Source organism: Mandrillus leucophaeus, unplaced genomic scaffold, assembly GCF_000951045.1.
Source record: "Mandrillus leucophaeus isolate KB7577 unplaced genomic scaffold, Mleu.le_1.0 Scaffold5, whole genome shotgun sequence".
NCBI classification, from domain to species: Eukaryota; Metazoa; Chordata; class Mammalia; order Primates; family Cercopithecidae; genus Mandrillus; species Mandrillus leucophaeus.
The window spans coordinates 10977412-10997325 of NW_012105364.1; the positions used below are offsets into that span (position 1 = coordinate 10977412).

The 19914-nt window shown below is 36.5% G+C and overlaps 1 long non-coding RNA gene across 1 annotated transcript in view; it reads right to left on the reverse strand.

Annotated features, from left to right (window-relative positions):
* Window positions 1–3101: 3101 nt before the first annotated feature.
* Window positions 3102–19914, reverse strand: part of LOC105550875 — a 24602-nt gene continuing 7789 nt past the window's right edge. The window contains exons 2-3 of the long non-coding RNA XR_001007795.1: window positions 3681–3716; window positions 3102–3366 (exon numbers count right to left, since the gene is read on the reverse strand). This is a non-coding gene — a long non-coding RNA (uncharacterized LOC105550875). The remainder of the gene's footprint in view (window positions 3367–3680; window positions 3717–19914) is intronic.

Here is a 19914-nt window from a genome sequence, read left to right on the forward strand (position 1 = left end):
ACTGGGGGTTAAAGCTTCAACATGAATTTTTGTAAGAACAATTCAGCCCATTACAAAGACAAACGCCAAAAAAGCTCTCAGCTTTGTTTATGAGGTTTACACCTTTAATATAAGGATGTAGAAAGATCAAAAATGATATACTATGCAAATACTAACCACAAACAAACAACAAAAAATGCTGGCCTAGATATACTTGCATCAAAGAAGAATCCAAAGCAAAAATCATTATGAAAAACAAATAAAAATGTTTCATAATGATGAAGTCATCAGTCAGCCAGAAAATTATCACATAGTTCTAATTATATTAAAATTTGAAAGCATTAAGAAAAAATAATAGACAAAACCATAATCATAAAGGAAAATGATAACATGCTTTTTATCAGTAACTGACAGAATAAGCAGACAAAAAAACCGATAAGAATATAAATCAGTTTTGACCTAACCTATATTAAACCTTTAAATACTCAAAGACTACATTACACAATCTTTTCAAGAAATCACATAAGAAAATTGGAAAGAAAAAGTAAGTGTCAATAGATTTCCAAGAGTTAACTAAAAAAGTTGTGTTCTCTGGCTATGTTAGAATTAAGCTCAAACTCAGTATAAGTAGCTAGAAAGTAGCCAATGGTTTATAATTTAAAATGTATATCTAAATACATATGGATAAAAAGGGGAAATTTTAAAACTGAATCAAAACCTGTGGATGCAGCTAAGTCTGTGCTCAGAGGAATTTTTCTAGACTTAAATATGTATATCAGTAAAGAAGAAAGGCTTAAATGGAATGTTCTATGTATTTGTCTCAAAAATTGAAAGTATAGCAACAAATTTAGTTCAAAGAAAATGGAAGGAAATAAGAAGTAAAGTTAATGAATTATTAATAGACATGCAATAGAAATAATCAAAGTAAAAATTTGATTATTTGAAAAGACTCATAACAGTGATACACTACTGGTGAAACTAATAAAGAAAAGAGAAGTAGAACAAAGTAACCTGATACAGATGCTTCAGTTTTAAAAAATCACAAGTTATTATGGACAACTTCACATTAATATATTTTATATGTTAAATAAGATAGATAAAGTCCTCAGTTAGCCTTATTTTATGTTTTTGTTTGTTTGTTTGTTTGAGGTGGAGTTTTGCTCTTGTTGCCCAGGCCGGAGTGCAATGGCACTGCCTCAGCTCACTGGAATCTCTGCCTCCTGAGTTCAAGCAATTCTCCTGCCTCAGCCTCCCAAGTAGCTGGGATTACAGGTGCCCACCAGCACACCCAGCTAATTTTTGTATTTTTAATAGAGATGGGGTTTTGCCGTGTTGGTCAGGCTGGTCTTGAACTCCTGACCTCAGGTGATCCACCCGCCTCGGCCTCCCAAAGTGCTGGGATTACAATATTTTAATGCACTAACAATGACACTGCTTTTAGACTGGATAATTTATCAGCTGTACCAATTGGAAAAATCAAATATGGGAATACAGAAGATTTTCATTTTTCTTCTCTTCTGGTTTCTTTTCCTAGACTTGTCACGTTTTCAATGATTGTTATGTCCTCTTTGCCTGCTGGGAGATGTTCATTTATTTGATAATGTGTTTTTGTTACCAAGTTTTGGATTTTGCTTTAATTAACATCTACTTAATAAATATTTGTTTATTACCTTTATGTGTCAAATGGTGTGCTAGAAGCTATAGCGCCTATTACAAACAAGATATAATCCTGTTGGGCTCTCAAATTGTAACTGGAGTGAAAGCAAATGGAGAAAGAGAGGCATATGTAAATATGCTGTTGGGAGGACTTGAGAAGATTGCTCCAAAAAAAAAAAATCAGGGAAGAATACATGATGCTTGACATAAGTTCTAGACGAAAAATTAGAACAATATAAAAAATATGTTGAGAACAGAACTTTGGATCCAGGAGTGAGAGCAAATCTGAAGGTCTGAAGACATATGTGCATGCAGATAAAGTTTAATATCTTACAACTCTCCTCCTCTCTGCTATGCTTATTAAATATTGGATTTTGCTTTACTGTTGAGCTAGGAATGGGTTTCGACTATTTACTGGTCCTTGTAGCTGGTTGGCTTCCTCCAGCCTGTGTTCTCTTTGACATCTGTGATTTTTTTTTTTTTATTATTATTTGTGGCATATGGTGGAGAAGGAAACAGATTTACACTTTTGTCTTTGGCAGAAAAAGTCATTTTCTTTTTTGATTTTAAACTGAAAATATTATGCAATGGTGACTCCTATTTAAATATAATATTAAAATGTCCCTTTTATCATCCTTGACCCTACACTTTCATGCCACTCAGCTTTACTTAACAGTGACTATCACTTGAGGTGCACAAGAAGAATTCAGACTTTTCATCTTTTTCTCCAGAGAAATTTCTTAGCTCACAGCTTTATACATTCATTCAGTGAAGCATCTATTGACTTTCTTTTACGTGACAAACAGGACATCACAAATGTGAGTAAAACAGCCTTTTACCTCGAAGAACTGCATCCGTGGTCTTGCGATCCTCACACTGTCTTCTCTACCTTCAGGAATTAGTTGTATCTAGAAGAAGTTCCCAGGCAATTTAGCTAATGTATAAAGTCAAGGTGGTTTTAGAGTATTTGCAATGTACAGAAAGGCTGTCAAGTTTTATAGAAACTATTAAAGAAGCAAAACTCACAGGTTTGATGCCTTGACACTGCTACTGTTAGGAAGTCTAAAGACTGAAAATGAAATTCTGTCATTGCACTTATTACGATATTAATGTCTTTACCCATGTTGACAAGTGGGCAGAACACATTTATGTTATGCAGCCCTTTTCTGTAATGTAATTGATCTTTCAAAATTTACTACATTGGCCTTGGGTTGCTATTCAGAAAAATTACCCTAAAACTTACATTCTCCTGCCAAATGTAAGACCTTCCAGGTAACCTAATGATATCATAGAGATTGACAGTACTATTGCGCACATATGAAAGAGTATGAATGAAAGAAAAATCTGCCTGGTTTCCTCATATCATCTTTTACAGGAAATATGGAGTCTCACAGACTTTTCATTATGGGAAACCTATCTGTCATTTCTTGTCATCCTATGATAGAGTAATTCAGTCTGTAATCAAATAAGCCTGGAAGTCATTTTTATTTATGTTCCAAATGGTAAAATATGGCTGTCTTAGGGCAGAGAAGAATGAAAAATCACAAACTTCAGCTGGTGATCTTTAAGAACTCTATTCTTGCATGTATCCAATCTTTCATCCTAAGTCTTATTTTCAGAGTCTTGACTACCAGGAGACAATTCTTCTGCCTTCTTCCTACTAAGTCAGCTGTGTCCTTCTTCAAATTAGCCCTATTTGGTGAGGGTCCTTACGTCCCTCTGTAAATGCCTCTAAGAAAAACTATCGCACAGTCAAAAAAGAACCCAAGACATACAGGAAAATAAAATCACATGATTTTTCAGAACCACCCTTTGTTTTTTCATCATATTTATCACTGACTTTTAGCTAAAATCTCAAAGAAAAATGAAAATTCCAATGTGATAATTAAAAATACCAATATATTTATTATTAAATTTCCTTTTCGATAGTGTTAGCAGCCTGCAACCACTTGGGAAAAAAAAAAAGTGTTTTGGCCAAAATTCATGCCATCCAAAGAAAGAAAGATAACTAAAAGTAAACAGGGTGAGATGAGGAACAATATTACCTTGTGAAAACAGCAGTCTGTTTCATTTCTTATGACCTGTAATGCAAAAAAAAGTAAACATTTGTCAAGTTTATAAAGAAATAAAATAGAAAGTTATTTCAGATAAGCCCAAAGATTTTCCCAAACAATAGATTCTATAATATTTTCAAACACTGAAATATTTATTTAAATATTTTATCATTTTACTCTTACTGAATGCTAAATCAGTAAGATTTTCTCTTCTTATGCATATCATCAGAAAATAGAACAGCACAATGGTTCATTTGGCTCTGCATAAGCATCTCCTTCTAGAGAAAAATGAAATCTTCTTCCTTAGATTACAGGAACAAGTATAAACGAGAATTAAAGGGGAAGCAAAGGTAATCAACAAAAAAGCAACAGGCCGATTTTTATCTGAGCTAGTAAAGTTTGACAGCTTCTAGAATCCAACCACGTGCCACTATATATAGCATATGTTCAAGTCTGAACAAGAGCCAGAAACTGGAAACAGAGATGCCCGCAAAAAATGTATGTGTGGAAAGTCTGAGGTTTACAGAGGTGCATAGGGTGTTCTATCAGCCTGATTTTCAGAAAAGCTGGTGAATCCGTCACTGGTTTCCTCTTATCATGGCTGCACGCTAAAAATGGAGGCGATTAATATGCTAAGTAGGAAAAGCTTGGCTGTCAGTTGCCTGCATTCAGCTGCCAGAACCTTGAAATTAGGTCATGGCCGCCAGGGAAAATTCCTTCTCAGATGGCAGGCTGCGTAAACATGTTAACAGACCTAGACAGGAGGAAACATCTCCCAAAGTACCCAAAGTGATGGGAATGATATGCACTATAAAATTACATCAACTTGTGATTCCAAGACCTTTCGATATGGAACCAAGAAACACAGTTGTAAACTTCGCACCTCTGTTTTCATTCTGCCCTTGAAAAGAACAGAAAGAAACAAATCTCTTTTCCAATTTTTCCAACTATTTCCTCAATAGCTTGAATATTTAGCATTGTAAGTATTGGATTTCTCTCAATGAGCACAATTCCTAATAGTTTTAAAATGTTAGGACTCTATCTTCATGTAAGTCATGGCAATCCTGAAAGGTGTGTGTCTGTGTGTGTGTAGATATATGTGTGTATGTGTATGCATACCCACATTTATATGCATCTTTATATAAGGGATGGCATTCCTGAAAGGTGTGTTTGTAGGAGTGTGTGTGTGTGTGTGTGTAGGGGTGTGTGTATGTGTGTGTATATATATATATATATGCAAGAAATTGCTGTTGAAGTCACAAATATTCATGAGGAATCATTTATAATACCTGTGCTTTACCATCTTCAAAATAATGAATTATATTTTCAAGTAGTCTAGCTGAAATATTGTTAGGATGTTTTGCTAAAATGCCATAGACTTTGGTGATTAAATAAAACCCTTTATTCCTAAGTTAATAATATTGGAAAAACTTGAGGCTAAAAGATGCTTTTATTTACAAAAAGGGAATCAGTGTATAATAGTAGAAAGACCATCAGTAAAACGTTCAAGAACAAGAGTGTAAGTTCTGCCTTTTTTATTCATTTGCTTTTTAACCGTAGGCCTCACTTTATTTATCTGTAAAAAAATTAGTTAGAAATAGTTAAAAATAGATTATTTCTATATCTACTTATACCAATAAGCCCTCAAGATTATTTTATTTGAATAACAAACACTAATGAGAAAAGAAATTGAAGCTCCTAGTATTTGCATACACTATTAATTCACAAAGGGTTACATGTCATCACTTATGTTGTGTACTAAGGTAGTAACAACTGCAATGACAGTTGAATATAGGCTTGCAAAATATAGAAGGCATCAAGAGATCAAATTGGGCTTTAGATTTCAACACCCTTTCTTTAGCAGAAATAATTTATTGTCCATGTTTCCCGCCCGTAACAGTAGAGCCACCTTTTGCAGGGGGAAAAAAATTGTCCCTTTAGTTAAGTATCTCTGCATCCATTAGAGGTGAGTTGTTGAATACATAGGTATTTACAATGATTAAGTCTACAAATTGTAAATGTGAAAATTCTCATGGTGAACATGTGGAAGCATAAAATTCCAGTTCAGATTCTTAAGTGACTACAGTTTCATAATTTGACATGTTTTAGTTTGAGAAGTCCAGGGTTTGCAGGACTGTAGCACCAACCTAAATCCAATCAATCCAAACGCCAACCCACTATGCAGTTTTATTGAAGTAACAGCAGAGCAGCTCTCAATTCTCCAAAGAAGGCTTGAGAGTGTTTAGGGTCAGTTATATATAGTTAAAAAAAAAAAACCCTTAATATTCAGTATTACTTATTGGGCAACAGTAACTCAGAAAAGGGTGACTTGGTTACCTGTGAAATAACTGCTCTCTATATACAGGCTGAGGTCTGAAATCTGAGACTGTTTCTCAGACTGGAAAGAATTCCCAAACTCCCCTAAATGAACTTTTCATTTTATAATTCTTAAGATTTTTCCCTTAACAAAATTTCTAGTGGTGGATAGGAGGCAGGACTAGCTTGCAGCTCTGGCTTGGACAGACAAAGCAACGTGTAGTGACTCACATCGTGAATTTTTGCTCCAAGAACTTCCACAGGAAGATACCAGGAAAGCTAAGATAATCCACAAGCCATTTGAAGGAACTGGGTTGCTGCTGTAGTCTCCCTGAGATGCTGAAAAACTGTGCATCCGTTTGCTTTCGCAGTGGAGAGGCTGGTGGTCTGGGGCTAGTTCTCAGCCCTGATCTCTGGCTGCCTGGTAATAGAGTCAGTGCTCTTTGCGGGGCACGGTGGGAGTGAGACTGGCTTTTAGAATTGTGGGCTGTGTGGGAGTGGGGTGAGGCCTGTGCCTGGCAGCTTTCCCCCACTTCCCTGGTGACCTGTATGACTCAGCAGAGGCAGCCATAATCCCTCTGGGAACATAACTCCATTGGCCTGGGAACCACACCCCCATTCCCCATAGCAGCCATCACAAGCCCCTTCCAAGGAGAGTCTGAGCTCAAACAAGCCTATCCCTGCCCCAACCTGGTTGTTTTTCTCGACCAGTCCTGGTTACCAAAGACAAAGGACATATCTCTCGGGAACTCTATGGCCCTGCCCACTGCCTGAGAAACATGAATACTTAACCAGGTGACCCTAGGACAAGTTTGCAACCTCCCTAGAGGTACTCCCTAGAGTACCACATCTGATACACTCTTGAAAGTACTACATCCTGGTTGGAGGTCCACTAACACAAAACCAGCACACTGAACAAAAATACAACCAAGGACCCCCACAGAGTCCATTTCACTCCCCTGCTACCTCCACCATAGCAGGTACTGGTATCCATGGCTGAAAGAACTGAAGATGAAGCATATCACAGGACTCCTTGCAGACACTCCCCAGTACAAGCACAGAGCCATGTAGCTTCACTGAGTGGCTAGACCCAGAAGAGCAAAAACAATCACTGCAGTTTGGCTCTCAGGAAACCCCATTCCTAGGGGAAGGGCGAGAACACCACATCAAGGGAGCACCTGTAGGACAAAAGAATCTGAGCAGGAGCCATTGAGTCCAAGATCTTTTCTCTGACATAGTCTACCCAAATGAGAAGAAACCAGAAAAAGAATTCTGGTAATATTACAAAACAAGGTTCTTTAACACCCCCAAAGATCACACCAGCTCACCAGCAATGGATCCAAACCCAGATGAAATCTCTGAATTGCCAGAAAAAGAATTCAGAAGATTGATTATTAAGCTAATCAAGGAGGCACAAGAGAAGAGTGAACTCCAACTTCAGAAATAAACAAAACAAAACAAAACAAAAAACCATGATTCAGGATAAAAAAGAAAAAATCTTCAGTGAAACAGATAGCATAAATAGAAAACAATCACAACTTCTGGAAATTAAAGACACATTTAGAGATGTCCAGTGCAAAATGCACTGGAAAGTCTCAACAATAGAATCAAACAAACAGAACAAGCAAAATCAGAGCTTGAAAAAAAGGCTTTCTAATTAACCCAATCTGTCAAAAAAAAAAAAAAAAAAAAAAAATTTTTAAATGGACAAAGTCTCCAAGAAGTTTGTGACTATGTTAAGTGTCCAAACCTAAGAAAAATTGGTATTTCTGAGGAAGAAGAGAAATCTAAAAGCTTGGAAAATATATTTGAGGGAATAATTAAGGAACACTTTCCCAGCCTTGCTAGAGATCTAGACCTTCAAATACAAGAAACTCAAAGAACACCTGGGAAATTCATCACAAAAAGATCATTGCCTAGGTAAATGGTCATCAGGTTATCTAAAGTCTAGATGAATGAAATAATCTTAAAAGCCATGATGTAAAAGCATCAGGTAGCCTATAAAGGAAAATCTATCAAAGTAACAGTAGATTTCTCAGCATAAACCCTACAGCTAGAAGGGATTGGGGTCCTATTTTTAGCCTCCTTAAAGGAAGCAATTATTATCAGCCAAGAATTTTGTATCCAGCAAAACTAAGCTTCATAAATGAAGGAAAGATACAGTCTTTTCCAGACAAATAAATGCTAAGAGAATTCACCACTACCAAGCCAACACTACAAGAACTGCTAAAAGGAGCTCCAAGTCTTAAAACAAATCCTTGAAATACACCAAAATAGAACCTGCTCAAAGCATAGATCTCACAGGACCTATGTAACAATAATACAATGAAAAGAAAAAAACACAAACAAGGTATTCAGGCAACAAATAGCACGATGAATAGAATAGTACCTCATATCTCAGTACTAACATTGAATGTGAATGGCCTAAATGTTCCACTTAAAAGTTACAGAATGGCAGAATGATAAGAATTCACCAACTAAGTGTTTGCTCTTTAGGAGACTCACTTAACACATAAGGACTCACATAAACTTAAGGTAAAGGGGTGGAAAAAAATATTCCATGCAAATAGACACCAAAAGTGAGCAGAAATAGCTACTCTTACATCAGACAAAATATACTTTAAAGCACCAGCAGTTAAAAAAAGACAAAGAGGGTCATTATATAATAATGAAAGGACTAGTCCAACAGGAAAATATCACATTCCTAAATGTATATGCACCTGTACTAGTCCATTTTCACACTGCTGATAAAGACATACCTGAGACTGGAGAGAAAAAGAGGTTTAATGGACTCACAGCTCCACATGGCTGGGTTGATCTCACAATCATGACAGAAGGTGAAAGGCATATCTCACATGGCAGCAGACAAGAGAAGAAGAACTTGTGCAGGGAAATACCCATTTTTAAAACCATCAGATCTCATGAGACTCATTCACTATCACGAGAACAGCACAGAAAAGATCCACCCCCACAATTCAATCATCTCCCACCGAGTTCCTCCCACGACATGTGGGAACCATGGGAGTTACAATTCAGGATGAGAGTTGGGTGGGGACACAACCAAGTCATATCAGCACCTGACAGCAGAGCCCACAAATTCATAAAACAATTACTACAAGACCTGAGAAATGAGATAGATGGCAACAAATAATAGTGGGAGACTTTAATACTCCACTGAAAGCACTAGACAGGTTATCAAGACAGAAAGTCACAAAGAAACAATGAATTTAACTTATACCCTACGACAAATGGACTTAATAGAATTTATGGAAATTCTACTCAATAACTGCAGAATATACATTCTATTCATCAGCACATGGAACATTCTCCAAGATAGACCACATGATAGGCCACAAAACACGTCTCAGTAAATGTAAGAAAATTGAAATTACATCAAGTACTCTCTAAGACCATAGTGGAGTAATATTGGAAATCAACTGGAACCCCCCAAACCGTGGAAATTAAATAACCTGCTCCTGAATGATCACTGGTTCAACAATGAAATCAAGATGGAAATTAAAAAATTCTTTGAACTAAATGATAATAGTGACACACCTATCAAAACCTCTGGGATACTGCAAAAGCAGTTCTAAGAGGAAAGGTCATAGCATTAAATGCCTATATCAAAAAGTCTGAAAGAGCACAAATAAACAATCTAAGATCACACCTCATAAAGCTGGAGAAACAAGAACAATCCAAACCCAAACCCAGCAGAAGAACAGAAATAACCAAGACAAGAACAGAACTAAATGAAATTGAAACAAAAAAAATGCAAAAGATAAATGAAACAAATAGCTGGTTCTTTGAAAAGATAAATAAAGTTGATAGGCCATTAGTGAGATTAACCAGGAAAAGAAGAAAGATGATCCAAACAAGCTCAATTAGAAACAAAATGGGAGATATTACAACTGATACCACAGAAACACAAAAAATTATGCAAGGCTACTATGAACACCTTTACATACATAAACTAGAAAACCTAGAGGAGATTCAACAGTTCCTGGAAATATACAACCCTCCTAGATTAAACCAGGGAGATATAGAATCTCTGAACAGACCAATAATAAGCAACAAGATTTAAATGGTAATAAAATAATTGCCAATTAAAAAAATCCAGGACCAGATGGATTCACAGCTGAATTCTGTCAGACATTCAGAGAATTGGTACCAATCCTGTTGACACTATTCCACATGATAGAGAAAGACGAAATCCTCCCTAAATCATTCTATGAAGCCAGTATCACCATAGTACCAAAACAAGGGAAGGAGATAACAAAAAATGAAAACTGCAGGCCAATATCCCAGATGAATATAGATCCAAAAATCCTCAACAAAATACTAGCTAACCAATCCAATAGCATATGAGAAAGATAATGCACCATGATTAAGTGGGTTTCATACCAGGGATGCAGGGATGGTTTAACATTTACAAGTCAATAAGCATGATATGCCACATAAACATAATTAAAAACAAAAATTATGTGATCACCTCAATAATCACAGAAAAAGCATTTGACAAAATTCAGCATCCCTTTGTGATTAAAACCCCCAGCAAAATTGGCATAAAAGAGACATACCTTAAGGTAATAAAAGCCATCTATGACAAACCCACAGCCAATATTATACTGAACAAGGAAAAGTTTAAAGCATTCCCTCTCAGAATTGGAACAAGACAAGGACACCCACTTTCACCACTTTTATTCAACACAGTACTGGAAGTTCCAGGCAGAGCAATCAGACAAGGGAAAGAAATAAAGAGCATCCAAATCAGTAAAGAGAAAGTCAAACTGTCGCTGTTTGCTGACGACATGATTGTCTACCTAGAAAATGCTGAAGAATCCTCCAAAAAGCTCCTAGAAGTGGTAAATGAATTCAGAAAAATACAAAATCAATGTACACAAATCAGTAGCTCTGCTATACACCAACAGCAACTAAGCTGAGAATCAAATCAAGAACTCAACCCCTTTTACAATAGCTGCAAAACAACAACAACAATAATAATAATAATAGTAAAATACATAGGAATATACCTAACCAAGGAAGTGAAAGACCTCTAAAAGGAAAACTACAAAACATTGCTGAAAGAAATCATTGATGACACAAACAAATGGAAACACATTCCATGCCCATGGATGAGTAGAATCAATATTGTGAAAATGACCATACTGCCAAAAGCAATTTACAAATTCAATGTAATTCCCATTAAAATACCCCCATTATTCTTCACAGAATTGTGAAAAAAATTCTAAAAATCATATGAAACCCAAAAAGAGCCAAAGCAAGATCAAGCGAAAAGAACAAACCTGAAGGCATCACACTACCTGACTTCAAACTGTACACGGTACTGGTATAAAACAACATGGTACTGGTACAAAAATAGACATATAGACCAATGCAGCAGAATAGAGAACCCAGAAATAAACCCAAATACTTACAGACAACTGATCTTCAACAAAGCAAACAAAAACATAAAGTGGGGAAAAGGACACCCTATTCAACAAATATTGCTGGGCTAATTGGCATGCTACATGTAGAGGAATGAAACTGGATTCTGATCTCTCTCCTTACACAAAAATCAACTCAAGATGGGTTAAAGACTTAAATCTAAGACCTGAAACCATAAAAATTCTAGAAGATAACATAAAAAACCCGTTCTAGGCATTGGCTTAGGCAAAGACTTCATGAAAAAGAACCCAACAGCAAATGCAACACAAAGAAAGATAAATAGATGGGATTTAATTAAACTAAAAAGCTTCTGCACAGCAAAAGAAATAGCAGAGTTAATATACAACCCACAGAGTTGGAGAAAGTCTTCACAATCTATACATCCAACAAAGGACTAGTATCCAGAATCTACAAAGAATTCACACAAATCAGTAAGAAAAAACAAGCAATCCCATCAAAAAGTGGGCTAAAGACACAAACAGACAATTCTCAAAAGAAGATATACAAATGGCCAGCAAGCATGTAGAAAATGCTCAACATTACTAATGATCAGGGAAATGCAAATCAAAACCACCTTACTCCTGCAAGAATGGCCACAATCAAAAAATAATAGATGTTGGTGTGGATGTGGTGAAAATGGAATATTTTTATACTGCTAGTAGAAATGTGAACTAGTACAAGCACTATGGAAAACTGTGGAAATTCCTTAAAGAACTAAAAGTAGATCTACCATTTGATTCATGAATCCCACTACTAGTTATCTACAAAATGCCCATCAGTCAATGAATAGATAAAGAAAATATGGTGTGTGTATATATATGTGTGTATATAGGTGTGTGTGTATATATATATGTGTGTGTGTGTGTGTGTGTTTATATACAATGGAATACTACTCAGCCATAAAAAGGAATAAAATAATGCAATTCACAGCAACTTGGATGAAATTGGAGACTGTTATTCTAAGTAAAGTAACTTAGGAATGGAAAACCAAACATCATAGTTTCTCATTCATAAGTGGGTGCTAAGCTATGGGGATGCAAAGGCGTAATGATACAATGGACTTTGGTCACTCGGGGGAAAGGGTGGAAAGGTAGTGAGGGAGAAAAGAATACACATTGGGTACGGTGTACACTACTTTGGTGATAGGTGCACCAAAATCTCAGAAGTCGCCACCAAAGAACTTATTCATATAATCAAATACCACCTGTTCCCCAAAAACCTATTGAAATAAAAATAAATTTTAAAAAAGTAGTAAATGTCAGCCATGGTTGACATGGTGCTTTCATATTCTTCCAAAACATATTCATAAAATTAGAAAACAAATAGTAGAAACATATCATATCTCTACTGGAACATATACATCTAAATAGTTTTTCTAAATTTCTAATATTTTCATGTTATATTTATTAGAGAGTTACTGTGAATCCCTCCACATTATCTAGTGTATCCAGTCTCTATTGAGGGGGTTTTAAATCTTCTCCTCATCCTGCTCTCTCTTCCCCGAGCGTACTTGCCCAAACTCTCCTTCCAGATAAAGAGTCCTGGAAGACCTAAAGCAAGCTCTGTTTCTAGGGGTAATGGTGGAGGTGGCCATGGGCTAACACTGACCCCACAGTGTGTGATGAAGAGGGAGAACTGAAAGGATTGTCTGAGAGTAAAACCAGAACGAGAAACCACGTAGAAATAACTTATTGTTATTGGTTTTGGGTAGACTCTCTTATAAAGGACCAATGCAGCTGGTGATTTTAAGTCAAAGCCAATGCTCATTTACCATCCTGAAAATTCACTATAAGATTAGCCGATATGCATGGGTTCTGAATGCTGAGTAAAAGGTGAAGCCTGAAAAAAATAAAAAATAAAATAAAATAAAAACAAGGACGTGGTTGGGAAGATGTTAGTCAAAGGATGCACCACTTCGGTTAAATAAGAAAAATAAGTTCAAAATTGTACAATATAATGACTATACTTAATAATAATGTATTTTATTCTTGAAAATCACTAGGAGAGTAGATTTTAAGTGTTCTCACCACAAAAATTTAAGTATGTAAGCTAATGAATATGTTAATTACCTCAATTAACTCAAATTCCACAATGTATATGAATTTCTAAACATTAAGTTGTACATGGTAAGTATATATATATTTTTTGTCAATTAAAATACAAGCATGCCTCCATTTATCACCCTGTGGTTTCTTGTGCTTTGCAGGTATTGCATTATTTTACAGATTAAACATATACGGCAACCAACTTCAAGCAAACTATTGGCAACATTTTCCAACAGCATTGGTATTCCTGTGTCACATTTTGGTCATTCTTGCAATATTTTAACTGATTCATTATTATTATATGTTATGATAATTTGGGATCAGTCATTTTTGATGTTATTATTGTAATTTATTTGGGGTGCCAGGAACCATGCCCATATAAGACAGTGAACTTGATAAATGTATGCATTCTGATGGATCCATGAGCTGAGCATTCCTCCATCTCTCTCCCTATTTTGGGGGGCTACCCTTTTCCTTAAGACACAATGATATTCAAGTTAACCCAGTTAATAACCCTACAATGGCCTCTAAATGTTCAAGTGAAAGAAAGAGTTGCATACCTCTCACCTTAAATCAAAAGCTAGAAATGATTAAACTTAGTGAGGCACAGTGAAAGCTGAGGTATGCCATCAACATAGAGGCAAGACCCTTCATCAGCAGAAAAGATTGTGATTCACTTAAGGCTTAGATGACCGTTAGCATTTTTTAGTAATAAAGTATTTTCTAATTAATACCAGTTGTGAATGCAAAGGAAAATTCTTGAAGGAAATTAAAAGCACTACTTCAGGGGACACATGAATGATTAAGAAAATAGCCTTATTGCTGATATGAAGAAAGCTTTAGTGGTCTGGATAGAAGATTAAACAGCCACAACATTCCCTTAAGCCAAAGCCTAATCCAGATGAGATTAGGCTATGAAGGCTGAGAGAAGGAGGAAGCTGCAGAAGAAAAGCTCAAGGCTACCAGATGTTGGTTCATGAGGTTTAAGGAAAGAGGCCATCTTCGTAACATGAAAGTGCAAGGCGAAGCAGTAAGCGTTGACGTAGAAGCTGCAGCAAGTTATTCAGAAGCTCTAGCTAAAATCATTGATGAGGGTGGCTACACTAAACAACAGATTTTTAATGTAGACCAAATAGCCTTCTATTGGAAGAAGATGCCATCATCTGGCTAGAGAGAAGTCAATAACTGGCTTCAAAGCTTCCAAAGACAGGCTGACTCTCTCGTAAGGGGCTAATGCAGCTGGTGACTTTAAGCAGAAGCCAATGCTCATATACCATCCTGAAAATCCCAGGACCCCTTATGAAAAATCAACTCTACTTGGGCTCTATAAATGGAACAATAAAGCATGGATGACAGCACGCATGTTTACAGCATGGTTTATTGTATATTTTAAGCCCACTGATGAGACCTACTGCTCAGAAGATTCCTTTCAAAATATTACTGGTCACTGATGATGTACCTAGTCACCCAAGGGCTTTGATAGAGATGTACAAGGAGATTAATGTTGTTTTCATGCTTGCTAACCCAACATGCAGTCTGCAGCCTGTGTATTAAGTAGTAATTTTGACACTCAAGCCTTATTATTTAAGAAATACATTTTGTAAGGCTATTATTACCATAGATAGTGATGCCTCTGACTGACGTGAGCAAGGTAAATTGACAAACTTCTGGAAAGTATATGGCATCACCAGTCTAGATGCCATTTAAGTAATCATGATTCATGGGAGAAAGTCAAAATATCAATATTAGCAGGAGTTTGGAAGAACTGGATTGAAACCCTCATGGATAATTTTTGGAGGAGTTCAAAACTTTAGTGGAGGAAGTAACTGCAGATGGGGTGAAAACAGTCAAAAAAACTAGAATTAAAAGTGAAGCCTGAAGATGTGAATAAATGGCTTCAATTTAATGATCAGTCCCGAATGGATGAATAGCTGCTTCTTACAGATGAGCAAGGAAAATAGTTTCTTGAAATAGAACGTACTCGTGGTGAAGATGCTGTGAATGTTATTAAAATGACAACAAAGGATTTAGAATATGTCAAAACTTAGTTGACAAATAAAAGGCAGGGTTTGAGAGGATCATTTCTGATTTTGAAAGAACATCTACTGTGAGTAAAATGCTATTAAACAACATTGCTAGCTACAGAGAAATCTTTTGTGAAAGGAACAGTCAATTGATATGGCAAACTCCATTGTTTTATTTTTAAAAATGGCTACAGCCATCTCAGCCTTTAGCAGCCACCACCCTGATCAGTCAGCAGCCATCAACATAGAGGCAAGACCCTTCATCAGCGGAAAAGATTATGTTTCACTGAAGGCTTGACTATTAGCATTTTTTAGAAATAAAGTATTTTCCGGCCGAGCGCGGTGACTCACACCTGTAATCCCAGCACTTTGGGAGGCCAAGGCAGGCGGATCACAAGGTCAGGAGATCAAGACCATCCTGGCTAACACGGCGAAACCCCGTCTCTTCTAAAAATACAAAAAATTAGCCGGGCTTGGCGGCGGGCGCCTGTAGTCCCAGCTGCTGGGGAGGCTGAGTCAGGAGAATGGAGTGAACCCAGGAGGCGGAGCTTTCAGTGAGCCGAGATCGCACCACTGCACTCCAGCTTGGGCGACAGAGTGAGACTCTGTCTAAAAAAAAAAAAAAAAAAAAAAAAAAAAAAAAAAAAAAAAAAAAAAAAAAAAGAAAGAAAAAAAGAAAAGAAAAAAGAAAGAAAGTATTTTCTAATTAAGGTATGTGCATTTCTTAGACATAATACTATTGCACACTTAATGGATGACAGTGTAGTGTAGACATAGTTTTTATATGCTTTGGGGAATCAAAAAAACTGTGATGTCACTAGAATGCTGTGATCTGGAACAAACTTGCAATATCTCCAAGGTATGCCTGTGTTATGTCCTTGAAAATTGCTAAAAAAGAGATTTTACATGTTTTCACTACAAAAAAAATGATGTGTGTGAGGTCATGCGTGTGTCAGTTATCTAAATTTAGCCATTCCATTGTATTTCACAATATTTCAAAACAGCATGTTATACTTGATAAACACATGCACTGTTTTGGACAATTAAAAATTAAATTAAAAGAACAAGGCTATGGAGAGAGAGGTAGAGGTGTTTATTCTCTTTCTTTCATTTTTTAAATGAAAGACTGCATGACCCACAGATAGAGATGCACCATTAAGGACAGAGTCATATTGGGTAATTTTCTAAATTGTCACTTTCTAGGAACGAACTATTAGCAGGGACTTTAGTAGACTTTTAAGCCTTATTTCCCATGTCATTTATATACTTTCACATCCTATAATTTGTCTGCTGTGACCAGTGATGCCAACATCTATTTGTGCCATGCTACCCTGCTAACTAGTTTCAAAGTTGGAGCCAATCCTCCTTTTAACCGCTGCTGCTGCTATGCCTGAGAGCTTACTACAGAGGAAGTGAATATAGTTATTAATATTTTATTTGTAAACATCACCTCTGATGGGTTTAAGAACAAACTGCAGAAGCAAGCAGTTGATAGCAAAGTCATTTGGGTTCATAAATGGCAGAATGTCCATGAGCTAAGACTCCTGTTTAGTGGGTCCTTGCCAACTGTTCAAATATTTTGTAGCCTATGCTAGACTCTTTTGTCACTTTCATCAATATCTCCGTGTGACATACCAAATCCGACTCAAACAACTCACATGTTACATTAGAGAATTAAGATACAGAAAAGGAAATAATATGTTTATGAACTGAATTAAATGAACAGAATAAATGTAATGGGGATAAATATACATTTTATATCTAACTACCAAAATTGTTTTACAAATTAGCAGATCAAAATATATACTGTAGAGCAGGACATATTTTTAAAGCTCAATATTTCTGCTAATTATCAACCACATTATTTTGTGTCTCCCCCAAGAAATTAAAGTTTTCCTATTTTACAAATATGACTCTTTTCCTCTGCTTAAAACTGTGTGCTAAGCAATGAATGGTTAAGATAATAAAGAAATGCTCCCAGGCGATTGTATAAAGAATGAATAATTTATGAGTCAACAGTCTTCCTTGTACAACTGAAGTTATCCTCAGTGATATAAAAGCATTCCAAGAGTCAGGGGAAGAGAATACATGAATTTTCTGTGTAATTTGAGAGAGAATAGTACACTGTGATCAATTAAGACCTTTTGCAATTAACTCTACTTGGTATCTAATAAACCAAATAATATTCATATTAATTGACATCCTGAATACTCCATAGTGCCAGTGAGCCACAGCAGTGTGTGAAATTATGTGTGTGACTCTTTCTCTTTCTCTTTCCTGATGTTTTTCTCCTTGCCCATCTCCTCCTTCTAAAACTTCTGAAATTGTAAATACAATTGTAAATACAAGTTTTAGAAGGAGGAGATGGGCAAGGAGAAAAACATCAGGAAAGAGAAAGAAAAAAATTACAATTCTATAGTTAAGAATACAGATAAAGGAGATATCCTACTTCGTTTTTCCTTCCTCTACTCAAACTCTTTGAAGATTCTAAAGAGATGGAACCAAAATTAAAAAGAAAAAGAAAAAGAGAGCTAGTTACTGTTTCCTTGCTTATAAATTGTAACAATAGCAATAAACTTCACAAAGGTACAGTGATGACCCAGATTAGGTCTGTGTGGTTGAGGATGAATGTGATTACTCCACAAATTGCCATAATTTAGTATTAGTTGAGTCACAGACCAGAAAACTGAGAAAGCATATTTTCGTAATTACAGAAAGGTGTAAAACACCTGAAATAATTATATCCACATTTTAAAATTTAAGCTTCATCTGATTGTGATTGCAAAGGTTTGAAAATACTTTGGCTGATTGCAGTGGTTCACACCTCTAATCTCGGCACTCTGAGAGGTCAACACAGGAAGATCATTTGAGTCCAGTAGTTTGAGACCACCCTGGGCAATATAGTGAGACCTTGTCTCTACAAAGAATTAACATAATTAACCGAAGTGGAGGTCTGTGTCTAAAGCTCCAGCTACTTGTGACTGATGGGAAGATCACTCGAGCAGGGGAGGTCTAGGCTACAGTGAGCTGTAATTATGCCACTGCACTCCAGCCTCGGTGACACAACGAGACCTGTGTCAAAATAAGTAAATAAATAAATAAAAAGAAAAGAAAAAGAAAATACTTTGAAACATGCCATTCCATTCTCTTTTTTTTCAGTACTCCTAATTTTTAATTGTAACTGAAAAGGTCATTCTTTCATCCTAAACATTTGAAAGAAAAGCATCTAAGAATTACAGGTATCTGCTACACACATACATAAGTTGCTGTTGCTTTTCTCTACTTTGTTCCACCAAAATTCTTAAAAGAATAATGTTGGAAATTTCTGAGGGGGTGCACAAGATGGCCAAATAGGAACAGCTGACCCCCGAGTAGCCTTACTGGGAGACATCCCCCACTAGGTGCAGAATGACACCTCACACCTCACACGGCCAGGTACACCTCTGAGATGAAGCTTCCAGAGCAACAATCAGACAGCAACACTTGCTGTTCAGCAACATTCTCTCTTCTGCAGCCTCCACTGCTGATACCCGACCTCAAGCAAACTCCAACAGACCTGCAGCTGAGGATCTGACTGTTAGAAGGAAAACTAACAAACAGAAAGAACATCCACACCAAAACCCCATCTGTACATCACCATCATCAAAGACCAAAGGTAGATAAAACCACAAAGATGGGAAAAAAGCAGTGCAGAAAAGCCGGAAACTCAAACAGAGCGCCTCTCCCCCTCCAAAAGAACGCAGCTCTTCACCAGCAATGGAACAAAGCTGGACAGAGAATGACTTTGACGAGTTGAGAGAAGAAGGCTTCAGTCCATCAAACTTCTCAGAGCTAAAGGAGGAATTACAACCCAGTGCAAAGAAACAAAAAACCTTGAAAAAAGATTTGACAAATGGATAATTAGTATAACTAATGCAGAGAAGTCCATAAACGACCTGATAGAGATGAAAACCATCACACAAGAACTATGTGACAAATGCACAAGCTTCAGTAACTGGCTCAATCAACTGCAAGAAAGAGTATCAGTGATTGAAGATCAAATGAATGAAATTAAGTGAGAAGAGAAGTTTAGAGAAAGAAGAGTAAAAAGAAATGAACAAAGCCTCCAAGAAGTATGGGAATATGTGAAAAAACCAAATCTACATCTCATTGGTGTACCTGAAAGTGAGAGGGAGAATGGAACTAAGTTGGAAAACACTCTTCAGGGTATTATCCAGGAGAACTTCCCCAACCTAGTAAGGCAGGCCAACATTCAAATTCAGGAAATACAGAGAACGCCACAAAGATACACCTCGAGAAAAGCAACTCCAAGACACATAATTGTCAGATTCGCCAAAGTTGAAATGAAGGAAAAAAGGTAAGAGCAGCCAGAGAGAAAGGTCGGGTTACCCACAA